This window comes from Schistocerca nitens, chromosome 1 (genome assembly GCF_023898315.1).
Source record: "Schistocerca nitens isolate TAMUIC-IGC-003100 chromosome 1, iqSchNite1.1, whole genome shotgun sequence".
In the NCBI taxonomy this organism is placed as follows: Eukaryota; Metazoa; Arthropoda; class Insecta; order Orthoptera; family Acrididae; genus Schistocerca; species Schistocerca nitens.
In genome coordinates, this window is record NC_064614.1 from 876,161,865 (window position 1) to 876,184,097 (window position 22,233).

The following is a 22,233-nucleotide window of genomic DNA, read 5'->3' on the forward strand; positions in this document are numbered from 1 at the left end:
GTCCGGCACACAGGATAATCTGACAGGAAGTTTCAGATCGAAGCACACTCCGCTGCAGGATGAAAATTTTTCTGAAAACAATCCTCCAGGTTGTGGCTAAGAAACGTCTCCGCAACAACATTTCTTCCTGGAGTGCTGGTCCCGTAAGACATGCAGGAGAACTTTTTTGAAGTATCGAAAGAATAAAATGAAGTGCTAGCTGAAATAAAGCTGTGAGAATGGGTCTTGAGTCGTGAATGGTCGGCTCAGTAAATAAATCAAGTCTCTGAGAAGGCAGGGGTCCAAGGTTCGGGACCCGGTAGAGCACACGGGTTCAATGTGCACGAAGTTTCACATCAGCGCACACTCCGCTATAGAATGAAAATTCATTCTGGAAATAATCCTCCGGCTGTGGCAAAGCCACGTCTCCTCAATATCCTCTTTTCCAAGAATAGCAATGTATGCAGGGGAACTTCTTGGAAGACTGGAGGGTAGAAGATTAGGTACTGGTGGCTTGTACTTGAAGAAGCTAGAAGCAGCTGTATGAATATAAAAAGCTTAGATGACATGCCAGTAGCAAACAGCTACATCTACATCTACATTTATACTTCGCAAGCCACCCAACGGTGTGTGGCGGAGGGCACTTTACGTGCCACTGACATTACCTCCCTTTAATGTTGCAGTCGCGTATGGTTCGTGGGAAGAACGACTGCCGGAAAGCCTCCGTGCGCGCTCGAATCTCTCTCATTTTACATTCGTGATCTCCTCGGGAGGTATAATTAGGTGGAAGCAATATATTCGATACCTCATCCAGAAACGCACCATCTCGAAACCTGGACAGCAAGCTACACCGCGATGCAGCGCGCATCTCTTTGCAGAGTCTGCCACTTGAGTTTGCTAAACATCTCCGTAACGCTATCACACTAACCAAATAACCCTGTGACGAAACGCGCCGCTCTTCTTTGGATCTTCTCTACCTCCTCTGTCAACCCGACCTGGTACTGATCCCACAGTGATGAGCAATACTCAAGTATAGGTCGAACGAGTGTTTTGTAAGCCACCTCCTTTGTGGATGGACTACATTTTCTAAGGACTCTCCCAATGAATCTTAACCTGGCACCCGCCTTACCAACATTTAATATTATATTATCGTTCCACTTCAAATCGTTCCGTACGCATACTCCCAGACATTTTACAGAATTATCTGCTACCAGTGTTTGTTCCGCTATCATATAATCATAGAATATAGATATTTTACAGAAGTAACTCTACCAGTGTTTGTTCCGCTATCATATGATCATACAATAAAGGATCCTTCTTTCTATGTATTCGCAATACATAACATTTGTTTATGTTAAGGGACAGTTGCCACTCCCTGCACCAAGTGCCTATCCACTGCAGATCTTCCTGCATTTCGCTGCAATTTTCTAACGCTGCAACTTCTCTGTATACTACAGCATCATCCGCGAAAAGCCGCATGGAACTTCCGACACTATCTACTAGGTCATTTATATAAAATGTGAAAAGCAATGGTCCCATAACACTCCCCTGTGGCATGCCAGAGGTTACTTTAACCCTTTGTTGCCTGACGGTACTTAAAAGTACCAGTAAGTTTTGACTCTCATTATTTTCTCGTGGTGCAGTTTCGTGATCTGAGAGCCTGTCGGTACGTAACAGTAACTCTGCTCTACTGTTTCATAGATGTTATTGTGCAATACATAGACCTCTCTGGTGGTCAGAGCTTGAAATTGTTTTTCGCGCGCTACTGTGATAACAGAAGATTGTATGTGCTTGTTTCCATGGTGTTGCCTGAATTTGTGCGCAATTTATTGAAACTTTCGTTGAGTTTTCCATTGTACGTACTTACCTTCTTTGTTTCCTTATAATAGTTTGAAGCATTACGTTACAAGTGAATGAGATAAAGTGGAAAATATAAGGCGGACTTATTAGTACCGTCAGGTTGTGCGAACACTTTATTGTAGTAACAAAGCGTTACCTCTCACTAGTAGTTCTGTCCACTTTTTCTCACACAGAAATCGGTAAATACATTTGCCTGTGGAACAATTAGAACAAACAGGAAAGGTTTGCTAGGGAATTTACCTAAATAAAAATGTCTAAATCAAATCACAGAGAGTCATCTCTAGACCTAACAGTATTTCAATGGAAGGAAAATAAATTCGTGTATTTTGCGTCAAACTTCCATGGCACTGAACAGAGCGTAGTGACAAGAAAACAGAAAGATGGAACTAGTATGACTATATCATGTCCAGTTATTGTATGTGATTACAATAAAAACATGGGTGGTGTGGATCATGCAGACAGATTACGTTCAACTTATGGTCTTGACAAGCGATCAAAGAAATGGTGGCACCGTCTCTTCTGGGGAGCAATACAAATTGCTTTTGTCAATGCTTACGTCATTTTCAGTGATCTACATGGGGCACTGCCACTGCTGGAATTCAGGCGTGCTGTGGCACTAGGGCTAATGAATGAACAGCAAGTGCCAAATCTCAAAAAGAGAAACTCTGGTAAAGATGAAATAACTCTCCCAAAGAGAAGGAAGGATAACTTTTCTGTTCCGAAGGATGTATGTCTTGGCAACCGAGGAAACCATTTTGTAGTGTTCAGTTGTAAAAGAGGACGATGCGAAATGTGTGCGAAAAATAAAATTCAGTCGAGACCACATTCACAATGTGGTACAAGTAAGGTGTATGTGTACTGCAATGAGAAGAACTGTTTCCTACAATTTCATGAGGTATCACTAAATATGTGATATGTATATACTGTCAAAAATGTATAGCTAAGTTACTATATATTGTGAAGTAACTCTAGAATAAATTTATGCGAAATTTAAAAAAAAATAATTCAGAAATATATTTCTGTTAATTAATTTTCTAATGTAAAAATATGTAATATTTATGTGGAATAAAGTACAAGTTATAAAAATTGGAGCATTTTTCTGCGATTGTTGTGATTCTGTGCATGGAGTCTGACGGTACTTCTGAGTACCAGGAGAGAAAAAAGTTGTGAAAAATAAAACAAAATTTTACAAAAAATCCTACCGTCATTTGAGGCCACAATAGCATAAATTCTGCAAAGAAAATTTAAAAAAGTAAATTTTTTCTTATGTCAGGAAACAAAGGGTTAACGTCTGTAGACGTCTCTCCATTGAGAACAACATGCTGTGTTCTGTTTGCTAAAAACAATTCAATCCAGCCACACAACTGGTCTGATAATACGTAGGCTCTTACTTTGTTTATAAGGCGACAGTGCGGAACTGTATCGAACGCCTTCCGGAAGTCAAGGAAAATGGCATCTACCTGGGAGCCTGTGTCTAATATTTTCTGGGTCTCATGAACAAATAAAGCGAGTTGGGTCTCACACGATCGCTGTTTCCGGAATCCATGTTGATTCCTACAGAGTAGATTCTGGATTTCCATAAATGACATGATACACGAGCAAAAAACCTGTTCTAAAATTCTACAACAGATCGATGTCATAGAAGAGCAAAGAATATGTAGACTGACCCCACTAGTCAGTGACTGACCCCACTACCATTAAACTTCCCTCTATATCCAGGATAAACCATAAGCCATATGACTTAAGTATTTCCATATTTTTCGTAGACCTGAAGTTAAAAATGGTGATTATATTACTGGGAAAGGATTTCTGGGACACGTTTTTTATGAAAAAAAGTATTTAAATAAATTATAAAAAATGATTTTACATTTATTTATATTAATTTCACAATTACAGGGGTTACTCAGATTCACATTCAGCACACTTTGCAATACGAAATACTTCTTCTTTCTTGGTGTGTGCAGGGCACATATAGTTCCTGCGAGAAGCGCAAGCCTTCATGTACTTCCGGTCTTTGCTTCTGGCGCATAAGTAATAGAGTCCTTTCTTTGGCAGATTATCTGCAGCTGCACATGGTACTTTCCGTCGCGGTTCTGTAATAATGTTTTCTCTGCGTACAACAATTTGCTGTTGATTACACATATACACAAAAGTTGATGACTGCATTTTGAGTGTAGGCCTCCAGCATTTTGAGCCCGTCTTTTCATGTTGAGATCGCAAAGTTCCCAAGCAAGATCTTTCAAGTACTGCTTTCTTCCAGAACTCTTTGTCGGCTGATTCATTGTCCATTGTTCGAGTGTACCTTGAACTGCAACATACGAATAATATGCTACAATGTCAATCAAGACGAAAAACACATCCACCGGCCATCGAAGCGTTGCTCGACGGCAGCTGAACTTTTTGTCCATGGTAACATTTCTTCCTGATTGTTTCAAGTTGGACATTTCACTCAGTCTCCTAAGTATTTCAGGGCCACAGTTATGGTTCTTCTCATTGTCGTGCTTCCCAGCATAGTGATCTGAAGTGTCCACTCCAGATTTTGTACAGTTGTAGAATAGGATGATGTCTGGCTTCTCTTCCGTCACATTCAGTGATGTTGAGTGACAATACTGTAACAACCTTTCCTTTCTTAGGCTCATAATTGACTAAGCGGCATCACCACTAAAGGCAAACCGGATTGGTCCCGATGTAACTTTTTTTAGACAAACAGGGCGGAATTCTGTAGGAACACCTCGTTTGTCATTTCGAATAGTATCGACTGTAGTTATTTTCTGTTTCAAATATCGGATGCTAGTGGAACGGTAGTGAACTTTCTGTCCATGGTAACATTTCTTCCTGATTGTTTCAAGTTAGACATTTCACTTAGTCTCCTAAGTATTTCAGGGCCACCGTTATGGTTCTTCTCATTGTCGTGCTTTCCAGCATAGGGATCTGAAGTGAAGCACTATTTCGTATTTGAGTCACATAACAGGTTCACTTCCATTCCATATTTTCCTGGTTTTATTGGAATATATAGCCCGAATGGGTATCGCCCATGGAAGGTCAGAAGTTCTTCATCCACCGCAACTGACTCACTAGGATTATAAAACTCAGGAAATTTACTATCATCTTTCATATATCCCTGATAGCAGCAAATTTGTCTGTTTTCTAGCTGCTCGAGTTAGAACATCGTCAAAGTACAGGCACTTTAGTAAGAGCCTCGGTCTATGCTCCGAAAATGAAGCTCAGTACATTGGAAAGTATTCTTTACTAAACATATCATGTAGACTGTCCTTGTTCTGTCTACGGATTCCACAGTTCAAAAGAATTCCAATTGGTGACACAATTTCTTCCCATTCAAATGATTTCGAATTTTTCCCGAAAATATCTTCAGATGATTCGCTAAGATTGCCTATCTTTTGGTTGGTATACATCAAAATGTTATCCAAGATGTTATCGTCAAGGTACATGAGAAAAACTTTTCCTGGTGTATCAGGTTTTATCGCTAGCTTAATTCCTTTTGGGATCCTCATTACGTTTGCAACAGACCTCCTCCTTTGATTTACGTAAGGATCTCTCTTCCATGTCATACCTGATGAGGTCAACACGTATTTTTCAAGGCGGCCAGTTTGTGCCTTTGGCCTAGGTCCCCTTCTTGTTTCTTGAATATCTGTAAAAATGTGAAAGCAGAACCCAGCTCTAGCGACGCAAAACACTCATCTATCGAGCAGACATCCTAATATACTCCAAAATATATGTAAAAAGTAATAAAAATCAATACTTACCCCGTTCATTTTCATCCAACTCGCTGTTGTCAGGAACTACTTGATCTGTAATTTCCACAACCACATCTTCAGTTTCACTGCTTGATCTTTCGGATAGTTCTCCACTAAATTCATTGTCTGAATTCTCAAGCAACTTTCTTATCTCGTCATCTGTAAGTGTCATCTTTTTGTACATTCTGTCAATATGCCACAGACATATTAGCTTCCAATCGCCAACCCATTTACCGGATGACTGCGGGTGGTGACTGTTGAGCTGCTACAACTTCAGTAACAACAACTGCTATAACACAAGAATGAATGTAAACCAAGAACTCTTCTTATTTTCAGCTGTATCAACAATCATTGCGGCGCATGTATGTACTGGAGCTGTAGCCCATAAACTACGTTGGGGTCAGTTACTGACCAACTCCCTCCCCCCCCCCCCCACCATCCTCCCACACACACACACACACACCAATTGGTACCCAACTGTTAAACTTTTAAAATTCTGTTTGCCTAATAGTCACTGAAAGACAACAATAAATTAGAACATGAGAACTCATTAGTGGACTTGCAACTGATGTAGTCGCATGAGATTGACCCTTTAATTTTTTGAGATATCCGCAGATGCTAAACGGAATCCTATCTACCTAGGTGAGCTGGCGTGCCCTTCGGCTAACTACTGCACTGGCAGCGTACACGGTCATAATCCATTTTTTTACCACGACTACCTGGATATTAGCTCAAAGGACAAGTCTCACTCCGAAACTTGTGATCGTAAGATTATTTGGTAAGAGGATAACGACAACCAGCGTTTATACGATGCTAACTTACAGCTTCGTCACTTTAAATATAAATCTTATGTATTCTCTTACTAGAATACTCGATTCTAAACAACGTCTATGGGCATCGGATGTTGACGTAATACTACTTAAGGTAGCCAGATGTAGGTACGTGTAAGCAGGTCAACATAAGCAGCTCAACAAATGGAGTCTGCTGGCGCTTATCCTATGAAATTTAACTCCAAATTAATAGCCTACTCTTTAATAACACATATGCTAACTCTGGATTAAATGCCAGTGCGCGCAGAGAGTTTTATAGAGGAGTCATTATGGTGTTGATTGCAAATCTACGTTTATCAGCAGTCCGAGGCGGTGATTTAATTGCGTTGTCATTTGTTGTGAAGAGTCACAGATTTTGATCCGAGACCTTCTGCTTATGCTTTTTGCACACATTCACAGAGACGTACCGTGGACGGGGCACAGGGATTGCTGGTGAACGACGTCGCCTTATGTTCAACGATGAATCGTCCTTCTGCAGTACCACGGAAGACCATCGTCGTCGAATATGGTGACGACGTGGCTAGCGGCCCTATTTGACCAATGTTTTGGAGAGACGCAGCGGTGTTACTCCTGGCGTCGTGGTGTAGGAACCCATTGTGTATGAGTCCAGGTGACGGCCAGTAGTGACTGAGGTCAACCCTAATGGCTCAACGGTACACCACGGGCTTCCTTCAGTCTTCATGTCTTATCTCTCACACGACAGTATCGCTGTGCTGTTTTTCAAAGGACAATGCTTGCTCAGAAACGGCACTCGTCTCTATGAGCTACCTAGCGATGTTGAGGTACTCCTGTAGCCAGCAAGATGGCCAGATTTGTAGATTGATCCCCGACAAAACAGCTCGGATGTCTGTCCCACTGCCTTAATCCAGGATATCACGGGACAGATACAATATCTGTAAGCCAGCTTGCTCCGTGAGAGGTTTCAACGGTTTTAAGACACTATTCTGCCCAATGAGTGTCGTGGCGCAGTGGTTAGAAAAATGGACTCGCATTCGTGAGGACGACGGTTCTAATCCCAGTCTGACCTTTCATGTTTAGATTCTCCATGATGCGCATAAACCGCTTTTGGCAAAATCCTGGAAGTGACGGCAGAATTCCTTTCTCATCATTGCGTAGTCTGAGTTTGTGCTCCTTGTCTAATGACGATGCGTACGGGATATTAAATACTAATCTTCCTTCCTTCCACTGGCAACCAACGGCATACTGATAAATGGGCTCATACTGCCAACTTCGTTGTAAATTTTACTCACTATTTTCATCGCTGGAAGTGCATCGTATATCCTCTCAATAAGTGCAATTTCGTTTTCTCCTCCCCTTTTGGGCGCTTCATTGTTTTTATCAAGCAGTACATCGGTTGCATGCGATAGCATGCGTACCTATTATGTTCCAAAATGAAGCTCATAAAAACGGGATTTTTCGATGCTCATACGTTGGATGTTGTTGGTGACAAAATGATAGGGTCAAGTGTTTTGGACGTCCTTGGGCTAGGGACCATTTGTATAAGGAACAGAAGGCTCGTCTTAGTGCCACTATCCTACAGTACGAGGCCAAAGTAGAAATATTACACACATCCTCCTGCATAACCAAATGGAGCAAATTGGTTGTGGTGCGGTTTTCGGTGGGCTTAGTGGAACGCATTAATTCATGGCCGATTCCTCGGAAAACCCAACAAAAAGAAGTTTCTTATTATATTTTCGCTGTCACCAGTGGACCAAAACCCAACCGAGTATTCAAAGGCGACTACGCACAGAAACAGGCTGACATTTTTACGATATATTCCTGAGACCCCGAACTGGGCCAATCCTGAAAATTTTCTTGATATCTTAATCCGTTTTCAAGACGCAGAGATTGGAAGTTACCCTGCTTCTATAAGTAAAACACGTACGTAAAACCTGATGTGAAACAGAAACGTGGTTTATAAAGTGACGTAGCATAGAGAAGTGTGCACTAAAGTGTCTCCATTATCATCTGGGACCCCATGTTGTGGTACAGAAACACATGATTTTTTTTTTCACATGAAGTCCAGTCTGATGTGTAAAATTAGTTTTGCGTTTTTAAATTTCAAATAAGTAAACTACCTAAAGTTTACCGGCCAGTACATTTGTTTTCATACGAGTGACATGCTCTGCTGCAGCAGGGAAAAGAAGGGAACCAGCGGAAAAATGCTCCTACTGGACCACAAAAGACGTGAATATGTTCTTGTTTCTTTGAAAGACTCTTACAGAAAATGTGAAGTACCAGCTGTCTCATTCCACCTTCCTCGACACCTTAAAAAAATTTCAGAGGCAGAGAGAAGGGAAAGTAATAAATACAGAAATACAGAAGATAGTGGTCGTGTTATAGAAAGTGCGAAGGAGACAATGGCAGTATGAAAGAAAGAGAGGGACACAGGGGCAGCGGAACATAGCTGAGAGTGACAGAACAGTGCTAAAAATAGTTCAAATGGCTCTAAGCACTATGGACCTTAACATCTGAGGTCATCAGTCCCCTAGACTTAGAACTACTTAAATCAAAATAACCTAAGGACATCACATACATCGATGCCCGAGGCAGGATTCGAACCTGCGACCGTAGCATCCGCGTGGTTCCGGACTGAAGCGCCTAGCACCGCTCGGTCACAGCGGCCGGCTAGAACAATGTTAGGAAAAGAGTAAAGCAGACAGTGCCAGGGGGAGGAATAAAGAGAAAAAGAAAGTTGAAGTAGATGAGAGCCAGTGATAGTGAGAGATAGAGTACATGACAATGACAACGAGGAAGAGTGAGACAGTGACAGTGACAAGACTCAGCAGCAGTTGGAAAGAAGGAATGAGATATTAGCACTAAGAAAGAGCAAGGGACAGACAGGGATACTGAGAGGAGACTGTAGTAGTAGGACAGAACGAAGGGGAAAGTCGCTGTGACACAGATGACAACGACAAAGACACACAAAGAGATCATGACAGTGAGTAGGGCTGAAGGAGTGAGTGAGAAAGAGCAACTGGAAGTGGATGTGTATGAGCGACTTACAGCGACGTGAGTGTGAGTGAGTTAGAGTTAGGGGAGCTTGTGGGAGACTGAGGTGAGTTACTTGTTAATAAAAGCGCGAATATGTTCGCTTGCCAAAACTTCTGTCAAATTTTTTAAAGTTGGTGAGAAAGGTGGAATCGGTTAGCTGTACCTCACTTTTCAGTCAGAGTCGTTTAAATAAATAGGTACATATTCGTATCTTTTGTCTCCGATAGGTATATTTCTCTGCTTATACACTCCTGGAAATTGAAATAAGAACACCGTGAATTCATTGTCCCAGGAAGGGGAAACTTTATTGACACATTCCTGGGGTCAGATACATCACATGATCACATTGACAGAACCACAGGCACATAGACACAGGCAACAGAGCATGCACAATGTCGGCACTAGTACAGTGTATATCCACCTTTCGCAGCAATGCAGGCTGCTATTCTCCCATGGAGACGATCGTAGAGATGCTGGATGTAGTCCTGTGGAACGGCTTGCCATGCCATTTCCACCTGGCGCCTCGGTTGGACCAGCGTTCGTGCCGGACGTGCAGACCGCGTGAGACGACGCTTCATCCAGTCCCAAACATGCTCGATGGGGGACAGATCCGGAGATCTTGCTGGCCAGGGTAGTTGACTTACACCTTCTAGAGCACGTTGGGTGGCACGGGATACATGCGGACGTGCATTGTCCTGTTGGAACAGCAAGTTCCCTTGCCGGTCTAGGAATGGTCAAACGATGGATTCGATGACGGTTTGGATGTACCGTGCACTATTCAGTGTCCCCTCGACGATCACCAGTGGTGTACGGCCAGTGTAGGAGATCGCTCCCCACACCATGATGCCGGGTGTTGGCCCTGTGTGCCTCGGTCGTATGCAGTCCTGATTGTGGCGCTCACCTGCACGGCGCCAAACACGCATACGACCATCATTGGCACCAAGGCAGAAGCGACTCTCATCGCTGAAGACGACACGTCTCCATTCGTCCCTCCATTCACGCCTGTCGCGACACCACTGGAGGCGGGCTGCACGATGTTGGGGCGTGAGCGGAAGACGGCCTAACGGTGTGCGGGACCGTAGCCCAGCTTCATGGAGACGGTTGCGAATGGTCCTCGCCGATACCCCAGGAGCAACAGTGTCCCTAATTTGCTGGGAAGTGGCGGTGCGGTCCCCTACGGCACTGCGTAGGATCCTACGGTCTTGGCGTGCATCCGTGCGTCGCTGCGGTCCGGTCCCAGGTCGACGGGCACGTGCACCTTCCGCCGACCACTGGCGACAACATCGATGTACTGTGGAGACCTCACGCCCCACGTGTTGAGCAATTCGGCGGTACGTCCACCCGGCCTCCCGCATGCCCACTATACGCCCTCGCTCAAAGTCCGTCAACTGCACATACGGTTCACGTCCACGCTGTCGCGGCATGCTACCAGTGTTAAAGACTGCGATGGAGCTCCGTATGCCACGGCAAACTGGCTGACACTGACGGCGGCGGTGCACAAATGCTGCGCAGCTAGCGCCATTCGACGGCCAACACCGCGGTTCCTGGTGTGTCCGCTGTGCCGTGCGTGTGATCATTGCTTGTACAGCCCTCTCGCAGTGTCCGGAGCAAGTATGGTGGGTCTGACACACCGGTGTCAATGTGTTTTTTTTTTCCATTTCCAGGAGTGTACATCTAACAGGATCAGGATCTGTCGCCTAAATTGTCCGATTTACAATACTGACCGGTTGCTTTCTCCGACGATACAGATTAACTCACGCTGTCCAGTCATCTCCCAAAACAGATCAGTCGCAGATGTTGGTTATGGTGTGTCAATTGTCAACTCATAGCAGATATCTCCTTTGAAACTGAAGTGAAACATAAAATTCATTCCAATTCCTTTTGGTGGGGCGGTGCAACAACATTATACTATGATTAAGATTAAAAGGCAGTTCTAGGTGGCACAACGCTCTTTACTGGCTCAAAAATGATGAGATTCACCCGGGTAGGGCATCATCATGTTGTCTCATGCGATGTGGGAGATCAGTCATAGCAGCACGTCGCCTGAGATAACCTGATGATATCCTACGCGGGTGAAACTCGTCGTTTTTTAACCAAAAAAGATCATTGTGCAACCAAAGACTGTCTTTTTATTTTAATATTGAAATGAAACAGTTGTGGAACATCATCATCCCACGTCACTCGAAATATCCTGATATACTTACGTGATGAGCCCGATTTGCGAAGAAAAAAATCGTGTTCCTGTTGAAATTTCATTCCGGAATGAAAGCCTATTGGTCCAGTAACAGTTCTGTCAGAGAAGATAAGTCGCCTGCTGAAAGACCCAGTGGATTTATCAAGTCCGTAAAAAAAGAGCTAGTTCTACGTCAGAAAACAGTGCGAACCGTAGGATAACACCGGTAGGAAAGTGAGGCGTTTTATTCCTACGTTCCTCAGGATATCCGCTGTAGCTAAGCGTTGTCTGGTAAAGGAACACCGGATCAGATTTGGCATCTCTGTCATGGTTCGAACTGATGTTTTCTTGCATAATGTAATTAAAGAAATCATTTAAATAAAAAGCCACTGACAATGCAATAGAAACAGCTGTATACAGCTCAGCGTGCTATGTGATGCAGTGTTTGCGAAGCTGAAGCAAACTCATTGAAGGCGAAGCCACGTACGTTTATATATGGCGATACCGTGGGCACCAGTGACGTCACTGCTGGCAACTAGTGGATGTAAGGTCGTACCAGCAGCCCATTGGCAGTCATCCCACTTGACAATGGTCAATAAATACTTAGTCAACAAATCGCGGCATTTTAACCACTTGACGCGGTTTGAAGCCCGTGAACATTTAATTCATTATCACCACTAAACCTTGCGTTCTTACATTACGCAACGCTGTTCATTCCCCACAGCTCTCATCTGCACCAGATAAACCCACTGACTGTACTTGGCGCCGACACTAAATAAGGTGAACATTTTCAAAGGGACTAGTTTATAACTCTTGCTCTAATGGCTATAATCCCTTTGTACTTCCTCCGACTTTCTAATTACTTGTCTGTAAAGCTATATCAAACTTTCGTTATACATTTAAGTACTACTGCATTTACGAAGATAGCATGTCTGTAGCTCGACGTTCAAGGTACATGATATCAGATATTTCTTCTTGAAATTTCTAGTTTCCAGACGCAGACAACAACAAAAATTAATTTAATCGCGGTCCTCTGGTTTGGAGCCGTGTGGAGGGTCTAAACCAGAGGCTCAGACGACTCTGCGACTATAATGGTTGCAAATTCATCGACCTCCGTTATTGGGTGGAGAACTGTAGGGCCCCCCTAGACAGGTCAGGCGTGCACTACACACCGGAAGCAGCTACTAGGGTAGCAGAGTACGTGTGGCGTGCACACGGGGGTTTTTTAGGTTAGAGGGACCCCCCTTGGGCGAAACGATAAAATACCTGACGGCTTACCAGAGAGAACATCAGCATCGTTGATAAAGAACGTCCGTCCTCAGAGACCAAAAACAGGAAAAGTTAACGTAATATTGGTAAACTGCAGGAGTATCCAGGGCAAGGTTCCTGAATTAGTATCGCTTATTGAAGGAAATAGTGCGCATATAGTATTAGGAACGGAAAGTTGGTTAAAACCGGAAGTGAACAGTAACGAAATCCTAGACACAGAATGGAATATATACCGCAAGGATAGGATAAACGCCAATGGTGGAGGAGTATTTATAGCAGTAAAGAATTCAATAATATCCAGTGAAGTTATTAGCGAATGCGAATGTGAAATAATCTGGGTTAAGTTAAGTATCAAAGGTGGGTCAGATATGATAGTCGGATGCTTCTATAGACCACCTGCATCAGCAACCGTAGTAGTTGAGCGCCTCAGAGAGAACCTGCAGAACGTCGTGAAGAAGTTTCGTGATCATACTATTGTAATAGGGGGAGACTTCAATCTACCAGGTATAGAATGGGATAGTCACACAATCAGAACTGGAGCCAGGGACAGAGACTCTTGTGACATTATCCTGACTGCCTTGTTCGAGAATTACTTCGAGCAGATAGTTAGAGAACCAACTCGTGAAGCTAACGTTTTAGACCTCATAGCAACAAATAGACCGGAACTTTTCGGCTCCGTGAATGTAGAAGAGGGTATCAGTGATCATAAGTCAGTGGTTGCATCAATGACTACAAGTGTAATAAGAAATGCCAAGAAAGGAAGGAAAATATATTTGCTTAACAAGAGTGATAGGGCACAAATCGCAGAATATCTGAGTGACCACCATCAAACGTTCATTTCTGAGGAAGAGGATGTGGAACAAAAATGGAAAAAATTCAGAAACATCGTCCAGTACGCCTTAGATAAGTTCGTACCGACTAAGGTCCTAAGCGAGGGGAAAGATCCACCGTGGTATAACAATCATGTACGAAAGGTACTACGGAAACAAAGAAAGCTTCATCATAGGTTTAAGAGTAGTCGAATCATAGCTGATAAGGAAAAGCTGAACGAAGCGAAAAAGAGCGTAAAGAGAGCAATGAGAGAAGCATTCAACGAATTCGAACATAAAACATTGGCAAACAATCTAAACAAGAACCCTAAAAAGTTTTGGTCATATGTAAAATCGGTAAGCGGATCTAAATCCCCTATTCAGTCACTCGTTGACCACGATGGCACCGAAACAGAGGACGACCGAAGAAAGGCAGAAATACTGAATTCAGTGTTCCGAAACTGTTTCACTGCGGAAAATCGTAACACGGTCCCTGACTTCAGCCGTCGCACGGACGCCAAAATGGAAAATATTGAAATAAACGATATCGGAATTGAAAAACAACTGCTATCACTTAGTAGCGGAAAAGCATCCGGACCAGACGAGATACCCGTAAGATTCTACAGTGATTATGCTAAAGAACTTGCCCCCTTTCTATCAGCAATTTATCATAGATCTCTGGAAGAACGTAAAGTACCTAGCGACTGGAAGAAAGCGCAGGTCGTTCCCATTTTCAAGAAGGGTCATAAATCAGATGCGAATAATTATAGGCCTATTTCGCTTACGTCAATCTGTTGTAGAATAATGGAACATGTTTTATGTTCTCGTATTGTGACGTTCTTAGATAATACAAATCTCCTTCATCATAACCAACATGGATTCCGCAAACAGAGATCACGTGAAACTCAGCTCGCCCTATTTGTCCAAGAAATTCACAGTGCCGTAGACACTGGCGAGCAGATTGATGCCGTATTCCTGGACTTCAGGAAGGCATTTGATACGGTTCCGCACTTACGTTTAGTGAAAAAAATACGAGCTTACGGAATATCGGACCAGGTTTGTGATTGGATTCAGGATTTCCTAGAAGAAAGAACACAACATGTCATTCTTAACGGTTCAAAATCTGCAGATGTAGAGGTAATTTCGGGAGTACCGCAAGGAAGCGTGATAGGACCTTTATTGTTTACAATATACATAAATGACTTAGTTGACAACATCGGTAGCTCCGTGAGGCTATTTGCAGATGACACGGTTGTCTACAAGAAAGTAGCAACATCAGAAGACTCGTACGTACTCCAGGAAGACCTGCAGAGGATTAATGAATGGTGCGACAGCTGGCAGCTTTCCCTAAACGTAGATAAATGTAATATAATGCGCATACATAGGGGCAGAAATCCATTCCAGTACGATTATGCCATAGGTGGTAAATCATTGGAAGCGGTAACGACCGTAAAATACTTAGGAGTTACTATCCGGAGCGATCTGAAGTGGAATGATCACATAAAACAAATAGTGGGAAAAGCAGGCGCCAGGTTGAGATTCATAGGAAGAATTCTAAGAAAATGTGACTCATCGACGAAAGAAGTAGCTTACAAAACGCTTGTTCGTCCGATTCTTGAGTATTGCTCATCAGTAGGGGACCCTTACCAGGTTGGATTAATAGAAGAGATAGACATGATCCAGCGAAAAGCAGCGCGATTCGTCATGGGGACATTTAGTCAGCGCGAGAGCGTTACGGAGATGCTGAACAAGCTCCAGTGGCGGACACTTCAAGAAAGGCGTTACGCAATACGGAGAGGTTTATTATCGAAATTACGAGAGAGCACATTCCGGGAAGAGATGGGCAACATATTACTACCGCCCACATATATCTCGCGTAATGATCACAACGAAAAGATCCGAGAAATTAGAGCAAATACGGAGACTTACAAGCAGTCGTTCTTCCCACGCACAATTCGTGAATGGAACAGGGAAGGGGGGATCAGATAGTGGTACAATAAGTACCCTCCGCCACACACCGTAAGGTGGCTCGCGGAGTATAGATGTAGATGTAGATGTAGATGTAAACGATTATAGCAACTTCTTTTCCTTAAGGACTGTTATCGTCGTAATTATAGGTTGTAACTTCCGATATGTGATCCAGGGACAGTGTTATGTAATAAGCATAAGGCAGTTTACTACGTCTACGTTGAATGGATTTTACATTAACCACAACTGTGACTAAGGTTAAAAGAAAAAAAAAAAGCAGGTCGCTCCTTACAAATACTCACAAATTATTTCGCAATTTGAAGCAATGTGCTGTCAACACTGAGCCTAAATAAGAATTATTAAATTACGTAGCTCGCCCCAGATTATGACACCACCGAGACAGGACACGGCATCCGTCGGTCCGGTGTACTCACAAATAGCCGCAATGCAGATCGCCACCCCTATAATTAGAAACTCTAGGAGACTCTCTGCAGCACCTGTGTCATTTTTCCTTGAAATCCACGAGCTGGACGTAGTGCGATATCTGGTGCTGTTTCTCTACTTCTTCGTACTCGTTTTATACTCCACTGCTGTCTGCGATAAGAACTGTTGTCTGGAGCTGTTCTCTTAAATACTATCGTTGTTCTCAGTTCCTGAACCTTACTTGCAGTATGCCCCAGTTCGCTGGGTGCATTCAGTTTACCGAGACACATTTTTCTTGTGTAGATTTCTTAGTAGACTGCAGCACTGTATTAATCCATTTCAGCACTGTTCTAATTACTATCATTAACTATGTACAAAATTTGTAAAAAAAAGCGTTCCATGGGGGAAGAATACACGGTAAAGTACTAGAGGCTCCTTTTTTTTCTATTTATAAACCATGTACCCTCTCCAGTACGAATTTTCACTTTGCAACGGAGCTTGTGCCGACTTGAAAATTCATGATTTCAATGCGCCTTCGACCTGGTTAAGTAGATTCAAGAAATCATATCATCATCATCATCATCATTATCATTTAAGACTGATTATGCCTTTCAGCGTTCAGTCTGGAGCATAGTCCCCCTTATAAAATTCCTCCGTAATCCCCTATTCAGTGCTAACATTGGTGCCTCTTCTGATGTTAAGCCTATTACTTCAAAATCATTCTTAACCGAAGCCAGGTACCTTCTCCTTGGTCTACCCCGACTCCTCCTACCCTCTACTGCTGAACCCATGAGTCTCTTGGGTAACTTTACTTCTCCAATGCGTGTAACATGACCCCACCATCTAAGCCTGTTCACCCTAACTGCTACATCTGTAGAGTTCATTCCCAGTTTTTCTTTGATTTCCTCATTGTGGACACCCTCCTGCCATTGTTACCATTTACTATTACCTGCAATCATCCTAGCTACTTTCATATCCGTAACCTCAACGTTATTGATAAGGTAACCTGAATCCACCCAGCTTTCGCTCCCATACAACAAAGTTGGTCGAAAGATTGAACGGTGCACAGATAACTTAGTCTTGGTACTGACTTCCTTCTTGCAGAAGAGAGTAGATCGTAGCTGAGTGCTCACTGCATTAGCTTTGCTACACCTCGCTTCCAGTTCTTTCACTATGTTGCCATCCTGTGAGAATGCGCATCCTAAGTACTTGAAACCGTCCACCTGTTCTAACTTTGTTCCTCCTATTTGGGACTCAATCCGTTCATATCTCTTTCCCATTGACATTACTTTCGTTTTGGAGATGCTAATCTTCATGCCATATTCCTTACATTTCTGATCTAGCTCTGAAATATTACTTTGCAAACTTTCAATCGAATCTGCCATCACAACTAAGTCATCCGCATATGCGAGTCTGCTTATTTTGTGTTCACATATCTTAATCTCACCCAGCCAGTCTATTGTTTTCAACATATGATCCATAAATAATATGAACAACAGTGGAGACAGGTTGCAGCCTTGTCTTACCCCTGAAACTACTCTGAATCATGAACTCAATTTACCGTCAACTCTAACTGCTGCCTGACTATTTATGTAAAGACCTTTAACTGCTTACAAAAGTTTGCCTCCTGTTCCATAATCTCGTAGAACAGACAATAACTTCCTCCTAGGAACCCGGTCATATGCCTTTTCTAGATCTATAAAGCATAGATACAATTCCCTGTTCCACTCGTAACACTTCTCCATTATTTGCCATAAGCTAAAGATCTGGTCCTGACAACCTCTAAGAGGCGTAAACCCACACTGATATTCACCCAATTTGTCCTAAACTAATACTAGCATTTTCGTTTCAACAATACCTGAGAAGATTTTACCCACAACGCTGATTAAAGAGATACCTCTGTAGTTGTTACAATCTTTTCTGTTTCCATGTTTAAAGATTGGTGTGATTACTGATTTCGTCCAGTCTGACGGTACCTGTCCCGACCCCCACGCCATTTCAGTTATCCTGTGTAGCCATTTAAGACCTGACATTCCAGTATATTTGATAAGTTCCGACTTAATTTCATCCACTCCAGCCGCTTTATTGCACTGCAATCTATTGACCATTTTCTCCACTTCCTCAAATGTGATCCTATTTCCATCATCATTCCTATCCCATTGTACATCGAAATCTGAAACATTACTGATAGTATTTTCACCTACATTGAGCAACTCTTCAAAATATTCCCTCCATCTGCCCTAGGCATCGACAGGATTCACCAGCAGTTTTCCTGACCTGCCCAAAATACAGGGTGATTAAAAAAGAATACCACAACTTTAGGAATTTAAAACTCTGCAACGACAAAAGGCAGAGCTAAGCACTATCTGTCGGCGAATTAAGGGAGCTATAAAGATTCATTTAGTTGTACATTTGTTCGCTTGAGGCGCTGTTGACTACGCGTCAGCGTCAGTTGATGCTAAGATGGCGACCGCTCAACAGAAAGCTTTTTGTGTTATTGAGTACGGCAGAAGGAGCGCGGCCATTGATGATAGCGATTTGTATCGCGTTTTTGTCTGTGTTTTCCTTAGAAACAAATCAAATGTTTGCTTGATGATGCTAACAGCATTACTTGGAAATATTACTATTAAAGAGCAAGAGCGTGTAAAACAACGCGAGCTTAAAGAGCAGGAGCGTGAAAGACAACGTCAGCAGGAAAATGGAAAACGTAGACAGGAAAAGCTTATAGAAAAACAGCAACAGGAGCTCAGGGACCAAGGAAAGGAAAAGAAATTTATGGAAAATATAAACAATATTTTACTAGAAAGAGATAAAGAAACTGTCCGTATGATAAATCAAGTGTTGGTCGATCGCGATAATGCTATTACTACCCATTTTAAGCAGGAGATCGATGCTGTAAAAACCACTATTGAACCGTTAACAAACATTCCAGTTCAGGTCAATGGTCTTCAAACTGAAGTAGATAGATGAGAGAACCAATTCAAAGCCTTGGCTACCGCTGTGGAAACAATGCAGGACATGCCCTCGGAAATCCGGAAGCAAGTCCGAACAGAAGTAGCCAGGGTGCTGAGCTCTGAAAATCAAAACTTTGTAAATCTGACACTATGCAGTAATGACGACACTGGTACTGACAGGGAAAGGATCACAGATAATCTAACGGCGAATTTTAATGCACCAGAAGGAAGACCAAATTTTGGTAATCGATCGATATTACCAGCGCAATATGTGACACCATGGAACAATATTAGTGGAATAGAATGTATTTGTAATAAAGTAACCACACCACCTGCGAATGATAGCAATTCCATGCACTTAACTACTTTGATGCATGAAGAAAGCCTAATTAAGCATAGACAGTTTCAAATATTTGACGAATAAAGCAAGAAAAACATACATCCAGTAGTTTTCATTCGAAACCTCAAAAGTGTTCTTCCAAAATCATGGTCGGAAGAACAGAAAATACAGTTTGTGGTTTCACATATTTCTGGTGATGCGTCGCTCTGGGCATTAAATGCAGCAGAAACTTGCAAGACTTTCCACGACTTTGAGAAGGCGTTCCTTGATCAATACTGGTCAACGTCTACTCAAGAGCGATTCCGTAAAATTGTTTACAATGCAGAAATGTACAATCCGAAGTCAGGTTCCTTAAGAAAGTACTTTCAAAAATATATTAAAATGACCCGGTACTGGGATGAGCCAGTAACCACCAGAGACTTATTGCGAGTGTTAAAAGCTAGATTACCCATACATATTAAAGAAAAATTATTTAATGTTACAGACACTGATCTGAAAGAATTTCTGTCTGTAATTGATTCTCTGGATCTAGTGCAAGAAGATGCCAGAAAAAAAATCTGACGTGATCAGCAATAATAATAGTCCTAATAGAAAAAATTCATGGAATGGAAATAATGGAAATAGGGGCGAAGGTAGTCCAAAGAAAAATAATAGTAAAGCTTATAGTAATGGAAAACACAATAATAATAATAATAGTAGTAAGAATCCCTACAACCAAAATTTTGGTTATCCTAATAATAATAACAGTAATTATCAAAAGGCTGAAGAACACCAACAACCGAATGGTAATCAGAGGCCGTACCACAATGAAAACCCAAACAATAACAATAGCAACCGAAAGAGACGAAATGACAACAGGTCAGACAGTCCATATAAAGACAACCCTAAAAATATGCGGGGTGACAGTGAATATTGGCGACAGCCAGGGCCAAGTCATTGGCAGCCGCAGCAAAATTCTATCACTTCAGGTCAGCCAATAAATTATGTGCAGTCTATACCTATACCAAGCAATCAATATCCACCGTGGTGGGATCCAAGCAGGCCTCCTCCGACTGAAAACTCACAAAATGTTAGAATAGTGGAGGTACCTTCGGAAACAAAACAAAACACTCAGAAGCCAATAAACTAATTTCGGTCTCTGTAGGCCTTCACCAGGTGACCGAGGCCAACAATGAAGGCAATAGGTCGACGGAACAAAAAATAAACATGATACGGTATCAGGATGGCAACAGGATCGAAGATGAGCTATATCAGGAACCTGCTGTCTCTGGTAAGCCACAAAGGGAAAATATCCAAGCAAGTGTCATCGGAGCTGTAAATGGTATAACAACTACTATTCTGCTTGACACAGGTGCGAATGTATCAGTTATGAACACACAGTTTTTCAAGAACGTATCGGAGATAAGGAGATTGCCGATTTTTCCGGTTGCAAATTCTAAGGTTATAGGGGCATTGGGAAAAAAGGCACAGAGTATAAAATACCAGACACAGGTGGAAGTTTCCTTGGGAAATGATCGCTTATTATGCACGTTCCTACTAATGGACAACTTGTCAGTACCGGTGCTTCTGGGTCTTGAGTTCCTTCGGGAAAGGGAAGCTATAATTGATCTCGCCCGTGGGACATGTGCACTTCAGTACCAACAGCGACCCATAACATTAATGCTGAATCGGGAGTTCGGTGCGAACCTTCCGCTGATGAGAAAAATGAATCTTTCTGTCAGCAAACAGGAGTTGTTAGTGTTGGATCATAAGCACCCACAGATGTGTCACAAAAATCGAAATAACGATGCACCCAGCAACGTGAGTGACATCGTCACAACAATAGAAGAGAAAGTACAGGAGGCAACTTGCATTAATGCTTCAGAGGCTAGACAATTAATAGAATTGTTATCTGGATACCTCGAAGTATTCATTGAACGCCCTGGAATCATAAAAGATTACCAGTATAATATGAAAGTATACCCGCACAAGACCTATTGCAGAGCATCTTACTCGGTCCCCTGGACTAAGAAAAACGAAGTGAATATACAAAGGACCAATCAGAAGTGCAAGTGCACTATCCCATAACTGTAAATATAATGTTTATGGCAAAATAATTAGCAGTAATAATTTGATAATATTATGTATGTATTAGTTTATAAGCTTTTATGTCAAGTATTACACTGCAATGTTGTTGAATTATTTGAACAAGGAGTAGAGAATCCCAATAATAAATGTATTTTTACTCTAAAAGGGATAAATAACTTGATAAACACTTGAGTGTTGTTGCATTAAATGTGAGGAATTTTACCTTCCTATACGTAGGATAGAAGTGATTAAAATGCTTAAGTAATATATTTGTTCGTGTGTAAGAATGGATATAACAAAAATATTTTCATAAGATCGAGTCATGTAGTCCCACACACGTTGTGAGTGTTGGTGGTGTGTGAGCTGTATGACTGAAAAAAAAATAAAATAAATAAATAAATAAATAAAAAATAAAATAAACTGCTTTCACCACTAGTGAAGCGAAATCTGAATGTGTACTGATTTACGTACACGGTTTCATTACAAAGTCATTTAAAATGCTCTTATGAGCAACATTCCTGTTAGATAAATCGAACATGGACATCTGTCCCAAAAACATGGTAAATAACAATCCCAATAAAAAAATATATAAATATATGTATCTGTAATAAAAATGGAAATGTACTGTTATCTGGACAGTTCAGTAATGATCTCATGGTCAAGATAATGTAGCAGATTCTGAAAGTTAATATATAACTTATGTTTATGTGACAGTGGAAAATTTTAAATTTTGTTATTCAGTCATGGTGATATGAACTTATGTGCAAGTGTACCAGACCTCATTACTTGAAAAGTGTCATTTGCATATAGAT